At 46.6% G+C, this 17950-nt stretch overlaps 1 protein-coding gene across 1 annotated transcript in view; it reads left to right on the top strand.

The window, feature by feature from the left end:
* LOC135221624 (regulator of MON1-CCZ1 complex-like) overlaps positions 1-17950 on the top strand; it is a 317999-nt gene that overhangs the window by 92253 nt on the left and 207796 nt on the right. The window lies entirely within an intron of this gene.

The raw sequence follows: 17950 nt of genomic DNA, 5'->3' as shown, positions 1-17950 counted from the left end.
ATCTCAGAAATTATTTTGTCACTTTGACATAATTTTTGCACCATTTTATATTAGCAGTTACATGGAGTATTATTTATGAAAATGTGCACAATTTTATGTAAATTACAACTAAAAAAAACTCATGGTTGTAGCTTTTATCAGTTTTGAAATATTTTCATATAAATAACGATAAGTGCCAAAATTTTAACCTTCGGTCAACTTTGACTCTACCAAAATGGTCGAAAAACGCAATTGTAAGCTAAAACTCTTATATTCTAGTAATATTCAATCATTTACCTTCATTTTGCAACAAATTGGAAGTCTCTAGCACGATATTTCGATTTATGGTGAATTTATGAAAATAACATTTTCCTTACGTCCGTGTGGTCACTTCCGAAAAAATCATAAATTTTTTCGTCCGATTGTCGTAATGTTTGCTCCATTTTAAATTAGCCGTTACATAAAGTTTTATATATGAAAATGTGCACAATTTCATGTAGCATACAATAATAAAACAACCCATGGTTGAAGCTTTTATCAGTTTTGAAATATTTACAAATAAATAACAATAAATATAAAAAATTCATCCTTCGGTCAACTTTAACTCGACCGAAATGGTCGAAAACTGCAATTGTAAGCTACAACACTTACATTCTAGTAATATTCAATCATTTACCTTTATTTTTCAATAAATTGGAAGTCTCTTGCACAATATTTTGATTTATGGTGAATTTATAAAAAAAAAAAATTTCCTTACTATAAGTGCCAAAATTTCAACCTTTGGTCAATTTTGACTCGACCGAAATGGTAAAAAAATGCTATTGTAAACTAAAAATATTACATTCTAGTAATATTCAATCATTTACCTTTATTTTGCAACAAATTGGAAGTCTCTAGCACAATATTTTCGATTTATGGTGAATTTATGAAATAAACTTTTTCCTTACGTCCGCGCGGTAACTCTTCCGAAAAAATCACAAATTTTTTCATCCGATTGTCGTAATGTTTACACCATTTTAAATCAGCCGTTACATAAAGTTTTATATATGAAAATGTGTGCAAAATTAATGTAGAATAAAACTAAAACAACCCATGGTTGTAGCTTTTATCAGTTTTGAAATATTTTCATATAAATAACGATAAATAGAAAAAATTCGTACTTCGGTCAACTTTAACTTGACCGAAATGGTAGAAAATATTCAATCAATTATCTTCATTTTGCAACAAACTGGAAGTCTCTAGCACAATATTTCGATTTATGGTGAATTTTTGAAAATTGCTTTTTTTTACGTCCGCGCTTTACGAATTCATGCATAATTTTGTGATAATATTTTCTCTGTGTTGCCTTGATCGTTTTACAATGTGTTATACACCAAAATGATCGCAATTTAGTGTACAATAAAAAAAAAATTAACTCGTTAACTTTAACCGTTTTGCTCACAGTGCGATTTGTATACAATTACATATGAAATTTTTTTGGGGGGGCTGTCATATATCCCAATATTTATATATGATAATGATATTTTTTTCATTTCTGATGGTTGCATATAAACTTCAGGCAATGACAAAAAAGGAGCCAAAAATGAACTCCTAATCTTGAAAACTAAGCGTGCTGTGATTTTTTGAAAAAAACTTTTTTTCCGCTTCAGCGCTCACTCGCGAACACCGCCGGCATACGGGAGACGATTTTTAAAATACCGCTTCGGCGCTCACTCACGAACACCGCCAGCATACGGGAGACGATTTTTAAAATACCGCTTCGGCGTTTAAGGGTTAATGAAAAACAGGTTTTGACAAAGGAAAAACTATACTACTGTATTTGGTATCTGATGTGAAACTTTAAATGACTTACCCCATTGGAGTTCCTTGAGACAGACTGATTAATATTAAATCAAGAATTCTCTCAGCTGGTGTTGACCAGAATAGAAACCTTTTTGGTACAATGATGGATTACAAATGCACAATGCAGAAGACTCTTTATCCCACTTACAGCAGCTACCTAGGTGACCATAGTTTACTTGTTCCTATGAAAGAAGCATCCACCAAAGATTCCCACACTTTTTTGCTGGGAATGTAGAGTTGAGGACTCAATGGCAACCAAAAATATATTTTATATAAGTAACTTACCAAGTAATTACATAGCTATAGTTTTACTTTCCATCAGCAGCTAGAATTTTGAGATTCACAGTACTGCTACTTTTGTTTTGGCTAAGTGACTAACCCATCCACTTTTGGGGTACAGAGGAATCAACTTGGAACCATGTTCATTTGTTTCTGCCGGCTGATGGCTGTAACAGTGATTAGCTGCTGTGAAGTTTTTGGATTTACATCTCAGTTGGTCACTGTTGTTACAATTGGTGAAGCACTCTTGCTTTTGGTAGCCATTTCGGCATGATTAGATAGTGTTAGGCTCTTAATTAACACATTTACCAATTTTGGATTTTATATAACTATTTTGACTGTTAGACTTTGTTGACCTTAGTCTTGTCGGCCATGTCCGACTCGTAGTTTTCAGAGTGTTAGGTATTGCAGTAAAGGCTGCATTACTAGATTAATTAAAGCTTGTTATAATCTGTATTCTGTATGCACTAACTGTAGGGGTCAAGTTTGTTATCCTCAATTGACTTATTGTGAATGTGAGCAATGAGAGTAAAATGTGGAAGACAATAACTAACCATTGTAACAAATTGGAAAGGGACAAGAGAAGGAAAACAGCCTCTAAGGCTAATAGTAAGAAGACAATAGCTAGTCAGCCTTTGGATGTTACTTAATCTGTGTCTGTTCCACCCATTCCCATTTCTCAGGCTGTACCACCCACTCCTCACCATGGCTCCCTTACAATTAGGTGTGTCAGTTAAGGTCCTTATGGACAAAGTTGGTTGTTACTGTTAATAGCAGTGGAGGAGGTGACTGCCCGTCCTGCTGATTATCCTAGGCAAAGGTCCCTGGCAGACTCTCCTAAACCTGGGAGGAGTCATACTGGTAACCCAAGGGAGGTTGATGGGGTCTGTCCACGGGTAGTTGCCCCCTCATTCAGACCTGTTGTCGCATCCCAGGTTCCGACAGAGCACTGTTGGAAAGGCATGTCTGAGGAAGTGTCACGTCTTTCATCTAGTTTGTATAGTTTGGGAGTCTAGCCCCAGATGCCAGTGGTGCTTTGCTGATGAATCTCGTCCTCTGAAAAACGAGCTAGAGGTGATTCCCTTTCTCCAGTGGCACCTAAAAAGTTTAGTGGACTGTCAAGAGATCAGCGCCCGTCATGTAGTTTTTGGGATAGTCCCAAACATTTCTCTCTGGAGAAGCCAGTGTTAGAAGGCTAGTTTTCATTGTCTAAGCATTCTTCCTCTCAGAAATGCTCTTCCTCCTAAAGAAAATAATCTGTTGAGCGCCCAGCCAACCCTCCCTTTTGCGTTTCTATGCCCAGGGAAGTTTCTGAGCGTCCGTTGGTGCTGGATTCTTCTCCTCGTGCTCATTATAACTCCTGGTTGTTTTTTAGTAGTAACTAAAATGTCTAAGATGTCTAGTGTGCACCATGCATCTGCACCCTTGAGTATCTGATTGTCCAGTAGCGACACAGTGCCCTCGTCAGTGCTGGAGCGCCAATTAATGCCATATTACCCAATGGTCCCGGACTGCTGATTGGCACCTGAGCTCCCATTGGCACTTGAGCGCCCATTGACATGGGATCTCCCGGTGGCGCCAGAACTCCTGTTGGCGATGGAACGTCCCTTTGCGCAGGATCTCTCAGTGGTGCCAGAACTCCTGTTGTTGGTAGAACATCCCTTGGCACCTGTATGTAATGAAGAGCAAACAATGGGTTTCGATCAACCTTTATCCCCCATTTTTAGTGTGGTTTCCAAGCGTCTGTTGGCCTCTGAGAATAGAAGAAGTTAAAATCTTGACTACTGGGAAAGACTACAATCCTTAAAATTATATAGTCTAGAAAGAAGAGAATGCTACATGATAATTCAGGCATGGAAACAGATAGAAGGAATTGCCAAAAACATCATGGAGCTAAAAATATCAGAAAGAGCAAGCAGAGGTAGATTAATAGTGCCCAAAACTATACCCGGAAAAATAAGGAAAGCACACAAGACATTAATCCACTACGCACCAGCGTCGACAATGCAACGTCTATTCAATGCGTAGCCAGCTCATCTGAGGAATATATCAGGAGTGAGCGTAGATGTGTTCAAGAATAAGCTCGAGAAATATCTAAGCTGCATCCCAAACCATCCAAGATTGGAAGATGCAAAATATACCGGAAGATGTACTAGCAACTTTCTGGTAGACATTAGAGGTGCCTCACACTGAGGGATCTGGGGCAACCCGAACAAGATGTAAGGTCTGTAAGGTAAGGTCTCTCTCTCTCTCTCTCTCCCAGCACGAGATATGTCACTGGTAACACTGTTTTGGCTGGATGGGTTTGACATACATATGTATAAATTTTTAAGGGTGCCAATGTTTACTATGATTTGAAATTATATTGGTAGTATCTCTCTCTCTCTCTCTCTCTCTCTCTCTCTCTCTCTCTCTCTCTCTCTCTCTCTCTCTCTCTCTCTCTCTCTCTCTCTCTCTCTCTCTCAGCACAAGATATGTCACTGGTAACACACTCTGTTTTGGATGGATGGGTTAGACATACATTTATATTAATTTTTAAGGGTGGTAATGTTTAGGATGATTTGAAATTGTATTGGTAATATAATTTCAAAGATGAATACAGTAATAGGGTAATAATTTAAAGTATATTTGATGTAGCATGTTATTTAAGGTATACATTTGGTATTTGAACTTTCAAGATAAGCATTTCTAGAGGGAGTTCTAACTGTTTGCAGATTTTAACTATGTGGGGGGCCAGTTTCTGGTATGCAGCAGCTTTTCCCTGGAAACTGCCAAGACCAACCAATCGTCGAGGTACCTTAGCAAATGGATCCCCTGAGCATGGGCCTAACTTGACACGAGAGAGAAGACCCTTATGAACACTTGGGGGGCTGTGGTCAACGAGAAGTGAAGGAACTTCCTGGACGTGAGATGAACAGGGATTTGGAAGTATGCGTCCTTCAAGTCTATCGACAGCTTGAAGTCGCCTTCCCTCATGGCTGCCAACACCGAGCACGGGGTCTCCATCTTGAACCGTGCCTTCCTGATGAAGCGATTCAAGGTGGATAAGTCGATCACAGGTCTCCATCCTCCCGATGCCTTGGGCACCAAGATGTGACTGTAAAACCCCAGGGAACGGACGCACTACTTCCGATATCGCATCCTTGTCCAGCATTTTCTGCACTTCCTCCTGAAGAGCCAAGAACTTCAGAGAATCTGGGGGATACGTCTTCCTGAGCTGCGGCTTGTCTGACAGAGGAGGAGAGAAGTCGAATGGCAACAGGTATCCCACCCGAAGGACATCTACCACCCACTTCTCCGCCCCGTAACACTGCCACTTGGCCCAATGGCCAGCCAGCCACCCCTCCACCCGTGGCGCAGGAGAGGGAGAGGCGCCCAACCTACCGACGGCCCCCTTGACCTCTGCTTCTAGGGCCTCTTCTTGATTTAAAGGAACGAGAGCGAAAGGGGCGTTGATCCTGAGACTTGGGCTGTGACGAACAGGAAGGCCCTGCCAAACTCTAGGTCCTCGATGGCCTACCAGGGGACGATCTCCTTGATTGTTACTGGACCGGGGGAGGAGGGGGGGACAAACATCTTATAGGGCGGGGCTCTGATTTAGACATGACTTGGTGCATCAGTCGGTCCTTGGTGTCAGCCCGACGTCGGTCTATTGCATTGTTGAGTTCGGTCCGTGGAAACAAAAATTGTGATTCTAAAAGGTCACCGTTCCTCAAGGCCAGCAAAGACTCTGTGTCAAGCGACCTCTCCATCCTAGACAAAGCCGCGTCCCTCCTAACCAGAAGAAGATTAGACCATAAATTGGTATAGAGGTGAGCCAAATAAGAAAACGCCTTGCCCCCTGATTGGAAAAGACTGGCAAGCGAGGCGGCACTCGCCAACCCATGAGGGGACCTGTCAGAAGCTATCTTGGCAATCACCACAGACCAGAGGTCCAGCCAAGAAACCGTCTGCAACATGGAGGCCGCCGTAGATTCCAAAGATAAGGCGACTTGCGGAGATAAGGACGGAGCCACTGACCTCACCTGTTCCAAAGTCAAACCTGACTTCAGGCGAATGACGTCTGGGTTAAGGTGGCGTGACAAAAAAAATGCAGAGCTCGTAGCATAGTACTTCTTATGTCTTGTGAGAGGTGGGGGTAGGAGTTTGGTAGAGCCTCTAGAGCGAAGTGAACCGTCCCGGTCAGAAACAGAGGCGTTAACCTTCTGCAATACTGACTGAACGTGCCCTGACAACGGCAGCTGGAGAGATGATTTGGGGTCCTGAGCAGCTCCCACCAAGGCTTCCAAGCAAGAAGGAGTGTAAGACGACCGATCCTGAGTCCTACTTTCCAAATTGTTGAACCCACGAGTGAGATCAACAACCTCGGAAAAGGAAGACAGAAACTCTTGCGTGTCTCCTTCTACCTGCTCTGGCACCGGCGACCGACGACGAGAAAGATGTGTAGGCTCCTCTAACACGTTTTCTTCACCGAAATTCACAGAAGGGTTAGTAGGCAAACAGTCTGAAACCCCTACTAGCCTATCTGGGCTGGGTCCAAGCGTCAGCCTCTGAGACGGACCCACTATAACATTAGGCACATCACCTACCTCAACAGGTAACTCCAGACGACCATGAACAGACACGGGCGTGGCGGCCGTACGTACGTGAGATGGGGGGGAAACTCGAGATTGATGGAGAATCCCTTATAGTGGAAGACTTGGAATTAAGCAATTACTCCGGCTGCACCTCCTCCGTGCTCACTACCTTTGACCTCTTGACAGGTGCCTTCAGACCTTTACGGCGACGAATAGGCCTGGGAGAAGAAGGAGCACTACCATCACGTGCACGGACGGGGGAGGTCGCGATGTGCAAGGACGGGGTGGGGGGGTGGGGTGGTTGCACGTACAAGATTCGGTGGCAAAGCAACCCCTGCAGAACACACATCACTAACACTGCCTGAAACCACAGCACTCTCGGGAACACGTCCGTGCTGTTCCTCCCTCGGCGGCAAAGGAAGGGCAAAGACGTTAGGTTTCCAATGCCTAATACGCCCATGAGGCGTAGAGGGGGAAGAGGGAGAGGGAGACAGCAGTAGCTTCTTTGCGCACTCTTCTCGGAAGGCGGGGACGAAGCAACGCGTTTCCTACCAGACCTCCCAACCGATAAGGCAGCCAACTTCACATCTAAAACAGAGTCCAGCCTCTGAAGCACCGCCTGGCATATAAGCTCGGACTGATGTGCCAGAGATGGCTCTGAAGACAAAGAAGGGAGATGTTTCGAACTGGGCGGCAGAGATGATGTCACAGCTAAGAGAGGCGGCTCGGAGGAGGCGACTGGAAGATACGTCATCGATGAGTGATGTCACGACCTCCCCTCTGAGCGAGGAGGAAAGAGACGCCACTGGCGGAGGAATACACAAAGATGGGCCCGTGACGACATCAACGGGGCTGACGCCACAGCATCACTCCGAGACAAGGCGGCGGCAGACACCGGCGGAGCAATACAAGATGGCTGACTGCTCCCACCCGTGTAGACAAGGCCAGGAGGGGGGAGAATGGCCTGGCTGGACTGGGGAGAGGGGGTGCGAGGCTCCTCAAAATGCACTAGCAACCCCCCAAGGACGGGGTACCCCCTAGCCCAAGCGTCTTCCAAATCGCCGCCATTTGGACGCCCCTGACTCTGGAAGAGAAGAGAATGATGAAAAAACCTCACCCTTCTCGGGAACCGAAAAAACTCCCGAGGAAGAGGGGGCTACATTACAAATAATACCCTGGCGACCTCCCGATACTTCCATCGACAAATCAGTGGAAGAAAAGGGAGGAAAAGCAGGGGCAACACTACTATGGGGGTTGACTACTGCAGAAGATGAAACATCGGGAATAGTAGCAAAGCCCTCCCAAGAAGGAAGACTGGAGACTCTCTGATGTTCCCTCTTGAGATAAAACTTCCTCCACTGCTCCAAAGGCCATGCCCGGCATTCTGTACAGGGATTTGTAATCGTGCAAAAATTGGAACGACACCTACTGCAAGTGATGTGAGGGTCCGTCGCTGATGAAGCCAAGAAACGAGAACACGGGAATCCAGGAATTCCAGGGCACCAACGATGACATCGAGAAGGAGCAGAAGAAGCCATAATATTAGGTAAAAGCACACATAAACACACTAAAGGAACGAAATGGGCAAAAACCGGGGAAAAGGCCAAGAGAGGAAAAACCCAACTCTCGTACCAAAGCGGTAAAGAAAAAGACCACTCTTCACCCGATCTACGCATGTGTTGCCAGATACCACAAGATTCCTTGCTTTCATCTACTTTTTTACCGGATCCAGCTAGGCGCTAGAAATTATCCTATTGTTAAGACCGAAGGTTTGTTCGCGTATGAACAAATTCTATTTTTATAATAAGTTAGCTTTTATATATACTTACCAAGTACAGTTTTCCCCCGTATTTGAGGGGTTAGGTACCAGACCCCTCTGCGAATAGCTAGAACCCGTGAATAGTTGAAACCCCCATAAAAAACCCAATGAAAATGTTTATTTTTGGTTTTTTAATAGTTTTATGGGGGTTCCAACTATTTGCGGATTCTAACTATTTGGGGGGGTCTCGTTCACATATGTACCCATGAATACGGGGGGACCAGTGTATGTACTTGGAGTACCCAACAGGTCTTTTAATGGTTGGGTAGTGGTTTTTAGATTTGGTTTAGGTGACTACTTTATTTACTCTGGTTATTTGTTGAATTATGTTATCCTAAGCTCAGGGCAGGGGCATCTTTTTAGAAGTGTGCTCCACAGGCCCATGGCCATAGCGCTATCCAGAGGCAGTAATTACCTGTAGCAGCTCTCTTAACAGGTAAGGAACCAACAAGCATTTTTCCAAATGCTAGCATTACCCCCATTTTCATTTCATTTTAATGTGTTATGATTTAGAATAAGTATATCCATGTATCCCATTTTTAATGTGGGATTTAGCTATGAAATTAGTTGGTAAGTTACTGATATAAAAAAGGGATTTTGACGAAGGAAAAATCTATTTCTGGGCAATGACCTGTGTCGCCCAGTGAAAGGTTCCTTTGACACCATTTCTAAGGTATAAATATTGCTATTCATCCCAGAGAAAAAGAGAAACAATGTAATGCCAAGATAAATGGCTCGCTCACCTTTAATAAGGTGTCGGTATAGATAAAGAGCGAGTGGAAACCACTACCAGAGGTCCCTTGCCATTTAGCTTCTTCCTTCAACAAAACCCCAACTACGGAGGAGCCGAACCACAGCCCTCGCTACCCTCTACTACTACCGTGAGCGCCTCCGACGCCTGTGACGTCATTCCTGAAGATAGCATCCAAGCTTGGGGTAAGCCGGGTGAGGAATACTAACTACAGGGTGGGTTTTCACGGGGCGACACAGGTCATTGCCCAGAAATAGATTTTTCCTTCGTCAAAATCCCTTTTCTGGGCTTAGCCTGTGTCGCCCCGTGAAAGAGTGCCAGAGAATTGGATTCACCAAGCTTGGGGGACTGCACAGATAAGAAGGTACAATGAAACAACTACATCCAAGACAAATATATACACTAGAGGCGACCTAATTAAGTAAGGGTGCAATGAGGCAGGCAGAAGGGAAGGTTACAAGAAAAATGACAGAAATTCATGCAGTGTCAGGTGAAACTGTGTTTCCAGCAGCCACCGCTGAGAATTTGAGGGCTTCCAAGGATTTTAAGTACTGGCGTTTAAAAACTGTCGAAGATTTCCAGCCTGTATATTTCTTAAGATCGTCAAAATTCATATGTTGGAAGTAATTAATAGAGGTGGCCACTGCCCTAACATCATGGGCACAAGGAAAGGAGTCCGAATTGGCCTGTTTAACGAAATATAGAATTTGTTGTCTGATTCCTTTTAGGGAAATTGTACCACCTTTTTCCCTAATGAATAACGGACCTGAGGATCTTAAGGTTGTTCTATGCAAATAAGCCCTCAAGGAGTTAACAGGACATAGAGAATTGTCCTGGGGAAGTGGTAGGATTTTCCATGAGGACCACCTGTCCTGTGGGTCTTCATTTTTGGCCAGAAAGTGACGATCTGGGGATAGGAGAACTTCCCCTGAGGGAAGGAACTCAATGTGACCTGGCTTTCTTGATAAGGCTGACAGTTCTGAGGTTCTGGCTCCTGAGGCTAGGCTTAGTAAAAGTAAAGTTTTCCTCAGAGTAGTGTAATTACATGAATCATTATCAATTTCTGAGGCCAGTTTGAGAACATCATTCAGAAACCAAGAAACTGACCTAGGTCTCTCGGAGGGTCTAAGTCTAGCACAAGCTTTTGGAATAGAGGAAAAATAAGAATCCGTAAGATCTATACTAAAACCAAACTGGAAGATCTTTTTAAGAGCTGATTTGGTCGTAGTAATAGTGCTTGCTGCCAGACCCTTCTCGAATAATGACCTAAAAAAGGATATGGTCAAATTTGTGGTCATGATTTGCGTGTCTGAGTCTTTAAGAAACATTGCTAGTTTCTTAACAGACGAGTCATATTGACGCAATGTAGATTCCCTTTTATCTGATTCCAAGAATGTAATATTCTGGGGATCGATGTCCGCATTCCTACGAGCCGCAAACTTCATGAAATCCATAAAGTTAGGGTTTCCTGAATTCTTGAGGAAGCGGACACAGTCCGAGTTTGCACTAACTGGGTTAGTTTGGGATTGGGAATCCGTAGAGGTCGGAGTCCTTATTCTAGAAGTAGAGGGAACCAATTGCTCTCAGGCCAGTTGGGGGCTACTAGAGCCACCCGGCCCTTGAATGACCTGAGTTTGTTCAGTACTTTCAGAAGAAGATTCACCGGAGGGAATAGGTAAATCTTTTTCCATGCATTCCAATCTAGGGCCATAGCGTCCGTGGCATAGGCCAGAGGTCCAGGTTGGGTGCCACATAACAAGGAAGTTTGTGATTGGACTCCGTGGCAAAGAGGTCCACCTGAAGCCCCGGAACCTGTTGACAGATCCAAGTGAACGAGTTTTTGTCTAATGCCCATTCCGATTCCAACGGGACGGAGCGAGACAGAGCGTCTGCTACTACGTTTTTCACTCCTGCTAGGTGAGTGGCTGACAAGTGCCATTTGTCCCTGTCCGCCAGAGAGAAAATGGGTATCATGACGTGATTCAGGTGGCTTGACTTGGATCCACCCCTGTTTAGGCAGTGGACTACTACTGCACTGTCTAGGACTAGCTTGACATGTGACCTCTTGGATGGTCGAAGCCGTTTCAGAGTGAGAAACACTGCCATGGCTTCCAGTACATTGATATGTAGCTGGCGGAATGGTGGGGACCAGGTTCCCTGGACCTTTTTGTACTGAGAGTAACCTCCCCACCCGGTTAGTGAGGCGTCCGTGTGGATCACTAAAGACGGCGGGGGAAACTGAAGGGGTACTGGTTTTGATAGGTTGCTTATCTCCGTCCAGGGGCGGAGACACTTTCGTAAGATCGCTGGGATAGAGGCTAACCTGTCCTGGGATCTGCAGTTTGCTTTGGAACGCCAAACCCTGTTTATATCTTTGAGTTTGGCTTTCAAGAGGATGTCTGTGACTGAGACAAACTGGAGTGAGCCCAGGATTCTTTCCTGACTCCTCTGGGATGTCTGATGTTGTTTGAGAAATTGCCTTGTGGATTTGGCTATTTCTTCCCTTTTCAGCGACGGAATTGATAGAGTGTGTGATTGTAAATCCCACTGAAGGCCTAACCACTGGAATCGAGATTCCGGTGTTAGTCTGGACTTGGTTCTGTTTATTTGGAAACCTAGGTGTTCCAGAAACTTGATTACTTTGACTGTTGCTTTCTTGCACTCTTCGGGATCTTTTGCCCAAATGAGCCAATCGTCTAGATAAGCCACTAGCATGATTCCCTGTGTCCTCAATTCTTGGACGACTGCTTCCGCCAACTTTGTAAAGACCCTGGGGGCGATGTTGAGCCCGAACGGCATTACTTTGAAGGAATAAGACTTGTTTCCTAGTTTGAAGCCTAGGAATGGCCGGAAGTGTCTGGCTATGGGAACATGATAGTAGGCATCTGTAAGATCTATAGAGGTTGTGACGGCCCCACAGGGAAGTAAGGTCCGTACCTGCGAAACGGTCAGCATCCTGAACTTGTCGCAATGAATGAATAAGTTCAGATGGGACAAGTCTAGGATAATTCTTCGCTTTTCTGAGTCTTTCTTTGGCACGCTGAACAAGCGTCCTTGAAACTTCAAATTCTTGACTCTTGACACTACTCCTTTGAGAATGAGATCTCGAGTATACTCTATCAATTCCGTAGTTGGTTTCTGATAGAAATTGTTGGTTGGAGGAGGGCCCTCTAGCCAACTCCAACCCAGACCTTTGGTCACTATGCTTTGAGCCCAAGGGCTGAACCTCCACCGGTGGCGGAAGAGGTACAGTCTCCCTCCTACCTTGGGACTCTCACTGCTGGCTTGCCGAGGGACGACCGCACGCGCTCCCCGGAAGCCCCTGCCTCTACTTGCGGCTTTGCCGGATCCTCTATGGCGAGAGGCGCCCCTAGCTCTGCTGCCTCTAGCAAACCTGTTGAATGGCTGAAAAGTCTGCGCTTCAAAGGTCGGATTGTAGGCCGGAGAGACTGCAAAGGAGGTGGAAGGTTGGGGCTGTTGGGACTGAGGAGTCAGGAACATGAACTGCTGCTGACTCTTGGAGGGTGTGTGCTGTTGTCCCTGTGGCACCTGTACTGCCTGAACTAGTGCCTGTTGAGGAGCCTGGAAGGACTGAAACTTCCTTGGCTTCTTCTTGATTCTAGGGTTCGAACCGGAGGATTCTGGCTTCCTCTTTGTCACTAGGCCCCACCTGACTTTGAGGCTCTGGTTGACCTTTGAAGCCTCGTGCAAGACCTCTGCCACCACTGGAGCAGGGAAGAGGTCCGTCCCCCAAATTGAGGAAGCAATGAGCTTGTTAGGCTCATGTCGGATGGTAGCTTCTGCCAGGACATGCCTCCTACATTTCCACCTTGCGACTAGAAAGTCGTAAAGGTCACACTGCATGGTGTGCAGCATTCCCTTTGCTGTGACTTTGAATAACGGCTCTTCCTGGTAAACAAGAGCCGTCATCTCTGCTGTCGTCATGGAGGAGAGGGATCTCGCCAACCTGGTCCGGGCGTCGAACTCCGTCTGGATGAGGAAGTCCGACAACCTGGGAAGTCTCTCACTAAAGAGAGTGGTGGCGCAATCAGGTTTTAGCTTGCCAACTGAGAAGGTGGGCACCGCCCCCTCAAAGTAGGTATCGGAACCAGGGATCAGAAGAGAGGTCGGTTCCGTCTCCCGGAGTTGAGGCATAGGCTCGTCCCTAAGAGCCGCCTGGAAGGTCGCTTCCACTACCTTAAGGGTAAGTGGGAGCGGAGTGCCTTCCACCGGTGTGAAGATGGTGAAAGGGCTTCTGAATGCCGTAATGCGGGAGTTCTCACACTCCCACTCTTCCAGGCTCCTCAGCCAAGTTTGTTGAGCCTGTTCCCGAGGGAGGATCACCGTCTCCTTGGGCACTTTGTCTTCCCTCATCATGGCTGCGTCTGTTAGACGGACGTAGCCCATGAATGGGGGTTGAAGGTCACTAGGATAGAACTCGAAATCTTCCAGCCTTCGAGTTCCAATGCCCTCAATAGTTAACATCCCGTTGACAAATGGAGCGTGTGACGCAATCCTCCAGGGGTTGGCAGCTTTAAAGTCCGGCAGTAGGCGGGAGTCCGGCATGAGAGGAGATGGCAGCACCTGTACTGACTGTGAAGGTCCTGCCGCGATCGAGTCCCTAATACCTGTCATGGCGTTCTCCTGAGCCGTCAGTCGCTCCGCTAGAGACCTGATTGACTGACCCGAGCTTGTCAGCTGGGAGAGGATCGAGCCGAACTTGGTGTCCACCAAGTTCCCCACGACATCTCCCATCTTCTCCAAGATGCTGGCGGAGAAAGCTTCGGCGTCGAAGGAGGGTGCCTGAGCCCTCTCCTTCCGAGACCTGTGCTTAGGGGACCTCGACGCGGACGAAGAAGCTGCCCTCGAACTGACCGTCCCGGGATGGGGAGCCGGGATACTGGCGCCAGTTGAGGGAGCTGCCTTCCTTGGCAAAGACTTCACCAGCTTGCTGGAAGGCTTCACCTTGGGGATCACGGAAGAAGTCTTGGGACGAACTGCCCGCTGCTTCTCCGTGAATCCCCGGAAAGAAGTAGAAGAAGAAGGGTCAGGAGAAGGAGAAGGAGAGGAGCTCAGGGAAAGACCCAGAGCCCCCACAGAACCTGCCTCAGTTACACTCTTACCTGTGCCCATGGAGTCTATAGCCATGGGCTCAACATCCAAGTTGAGGGCAGCCACGTCCTCCGTAACGTCCTCGGAGAAGTCGTCCTCCGCTGGAAGTAACACCAGGGCTTGGATCCCGGCGATGAGTGGAGCAGCCACTAGGGGGTCAACCACCGACCCCTTCTTCGCTCCTGGGAAGATGAGGTCCGCCATGTCCTGGGCTAGGATGTAGGGGCGGCCCGCCGAGGAGTTCCTCCCGAAGCCACCGACCCATGCTTTGAGTGAAAGCAGGGCCGCGTTCTTCCCTTCGACCGGGCCCTGTAAGAGAGGGTTAGAGTTAGAGAGTGAAAGACCGAGGTCGGGACTGAATCAGGTAAAGTTATGAAAACGTATGACAATATGTAAAATTATCACTATATTCAAAAAACGCTCACGGCGGAGAGAAATACTTACTACAGTGGAGGCTTTGCCCACTAGAGCATAGCAAGTAAGGCACCCTTCGTGGTGCCACACCAGGAAGTCGTCGACCCGTACTGCGCAACCAGCGTGGGAGTGGCAAACCTCGTGGCCGCATGGGTCCTGCAAAACAGCATTGAAACCAACCTCCTGGCAACACAAGACCTGTAAGTCAAAGAATACATGAGTATCTATGACAACCTCTGGGGAGATACAAGTCAATGTTAATATTTCGTGGGCACCGGAGTGGAGCCGACGAGTAAGACACATAAATATAGCATAAATAAATGATACATGAAACTGCATATGGTATAACAAAAGTGGTCATGGAAGAGGGGGGGGGTGTGCGCTATACATGAAATGGACGGATTAAAAAGGGGGGGGGGCCCAGAGTAGGGCAAGGCTCAAAATACTCTCTCTCTCTCTCGTGTAACTTCCAGTGGTAGCCGGAGCTGAGACCGCCGTAGTGGTTAAGGAGCAAGGAGGAGGGTGGGGGGGGGGGGGGGGTGGGGGGGGGGGGGGGGGGCAAGGATGGGGAATCCTCCTCCCTGTGCCCGAAGGTCGACCGACTGAGCGAGTCAGTCCTGAGTGTGGAGGGTCCCCCCCAACTACCCCCGAGTCTCCCCCTCTCATGCAGACTCGGAAGCTAGCTATGAGCAGCGAGTCATCACCCACTGGCGTGTGTGGGCAAGGTGCGGAGGGGGGGGGGAACGAGGGGGAGGGGGAGGGGAGGGGAGGGGGAACCCAACACAGGGTGGCTCTCTGCGATCGACCAACGGTCCTCCCGGCCAGGTGATGATACACGTGGTGGGGAAGGCCAGGCGAAACAGAGGACCATAGGCCAACCAAGACATATATAGCCACATAATACCAGGCGAAACAGAGGACCATAGGCCGACCAAGACATATATATCCACATAATACCATCAAATAAATTAAATGCAAACAAGATATAATAGTTAGGCTAACACGGGGGGAAGAAGAATAAAATCAGAGCGAGAGAAAGCATGTCCAGAAGGGTAGGCTAATCGCCAATCCGAAGATTGGGGTATGCTAGCCTAACCCAAGCCGCTGGTCAGAAATCGTAATAAAACGAGGACAGGGGACTAGGGGCAAGGACTAAAACGATAGAACACAGTCCTAACGTAGCAATAACAACTCCTAAGTGAAACGGAATGGCTAGACTAGGCTAAGGTCCGAAACGTACGGTGGAGTGGGGTCCCCGTGAAGGCCAGACTAAAAATTATCAAGCTAACTGCATGAAAATAATATCAAATGGTTATCGATATCATAAAAATACTGCTGGAAGGTAATTCTGATGGTATGGGAGACCAAAAGAATATCCAGACCGCCATGCGGTCGGAGGAGAAGTCGGCGCGGGAACGATGACGCTCCCGCTACCTTATCTCCTACAAATATCAATTAAGGGAGGTCTACATAAAATGAGACCCAGAAACCTTAAAGCAGTACTTAACTTAGAAGCAGAAGCTGAAGCCATCTTGATTAAATTCCAGAAATAAAGCGATCGCACAGCACAAAGAAAGCAAAGCGTGTGGTGTCGACGGCGGCTATCAAAGAAATAACGTCGGAGGCGCTCACGGTGTGGCGGGATCACAAAAAACAAGTAACCTCCCCACATAAACTTAACCTGTCTGGCTATCAAACCCACCCTCAATCACACTTTCCACTAACACTACAAAATACAGCAGAACAATTGACCCATACCTACATACATAACAAAAACACAAACAGGTACTCACCTCTGGCTTCTGCTACTCAGGGCTAGGCTGTGCTGTCCACTGGATATAGGCTATAGGCTAGCCGACACAACCACCGCCGACAACCAAGCACAAACCAACACCCCCGAGACCCACAACCCCACAAAAACTCAATAACCCGACAAATCAATACAGATGAACACCAACACCCCGAAAAAACACGACAACCACACGACTTACAGAAGTACAACAACCCGCCAAAACCAACACTGCCCCAACCACCACTAACAGACACCGAAAATGCACCACCAACCTTCTTAACCTCACCACAACTAGACAGACACACGCACAACAACTTCACAACCCCAAAATCTATCAATTACCACCAAAACAACTAAACACCAAAGGACAAGTGCTGCCAAAACCGACACTGACTTGACCAGACACCTCACTGCTTACGACTCTCAACAGACTTCCATTGACTTCCCACAGAGCGCCACAAGTCTGAAGAGTTGCCACCAAACAGTATAGTCCAGGTATTTTAATTAGAAAGGCTAACTGTACGTAACCGTCACTCCCATATGATTCCGAAAGGTAGTAAAGCTCCTTAATTGAAAGATCTATCCTCCTGACCACTCTGAAACGAATAAATTCGGTTTTAGTAGGTTTAGTTGAGGTCTTGGTTCTGATATTGAGCTTAGGGAGGAAGTTACTCTGAGAGATCGTGTCCCTAGCAGCCTCGGTCAATCAGTCAATCCTGTACCGGTTACTTCACATATGTCATAGAACACTTTTGCAACTCTCCTATATTGCCTCATTATTACTATATGTTCGTTAGTCCATTGTGTAAAATGTATCCCTGTACCATAAAAGGTCTGGTTAACATTAGTCTGGCCTAGCCTCCTTCGGTAGGCTATTCCTCTCGATCGAGGCCCCCTTCTGGTTGTGATCCTACCAAAGTGAACCTTGGACGTAGTCACTACCATCCTATAGTGGTAGCCTAGGCCTCTGATAGGTGACCACCCTAACCGATGTGCATACCAACGACAGGCCATAGGCCAGGTCGCATTACCACTCTTACAAGTGGTAGCCTACGCATCGTCTATTGGGTGGCCACTCTAATTGGTGGCGATACCAACCACGACGGGCCATGGTTCCATCCACTCTACTACCCCTACTGGGGTAGCCTGGACGACCAGTTGGGTGGCCACTTATGATCGGGCAGGTAGCCAGACATCCACATTTTACGACATACGTACAGTATTTCTTGTATACCATGTACACTAATTGACTTTATTTACAGGTATATTAGCAGTACATATTAAGTTACGCATTGAATGGTCCAAATTGTTGTAGTATTTCATTGTTTATTGGTCAATATAATGGGGTGTTTTTGGAGGGCTTGGAACAGATTAGCCATTTTACA

The sequence above is a fragment of the Macrobrachium nipponense genome, chromosome 20 (assembly GCF_015104395.2).
Source record: "Macrobrachium nipponense isolate FS-2020 chromosome 20, ASM1510439v2, whole genome shotgun sequence".
Lineage (NCBI taxonomy): Eukaryota > Metazoa > Arthropoda > Malacostraca > Decapoda > Palaemonidae > Macrobrachium > Macrobrachium nipponense.
The sequence above is the reverse complement of the archived record's forward strand: the minus strand, read 5'-3'. Positions and strand labels throughout refer to the sequence as shown.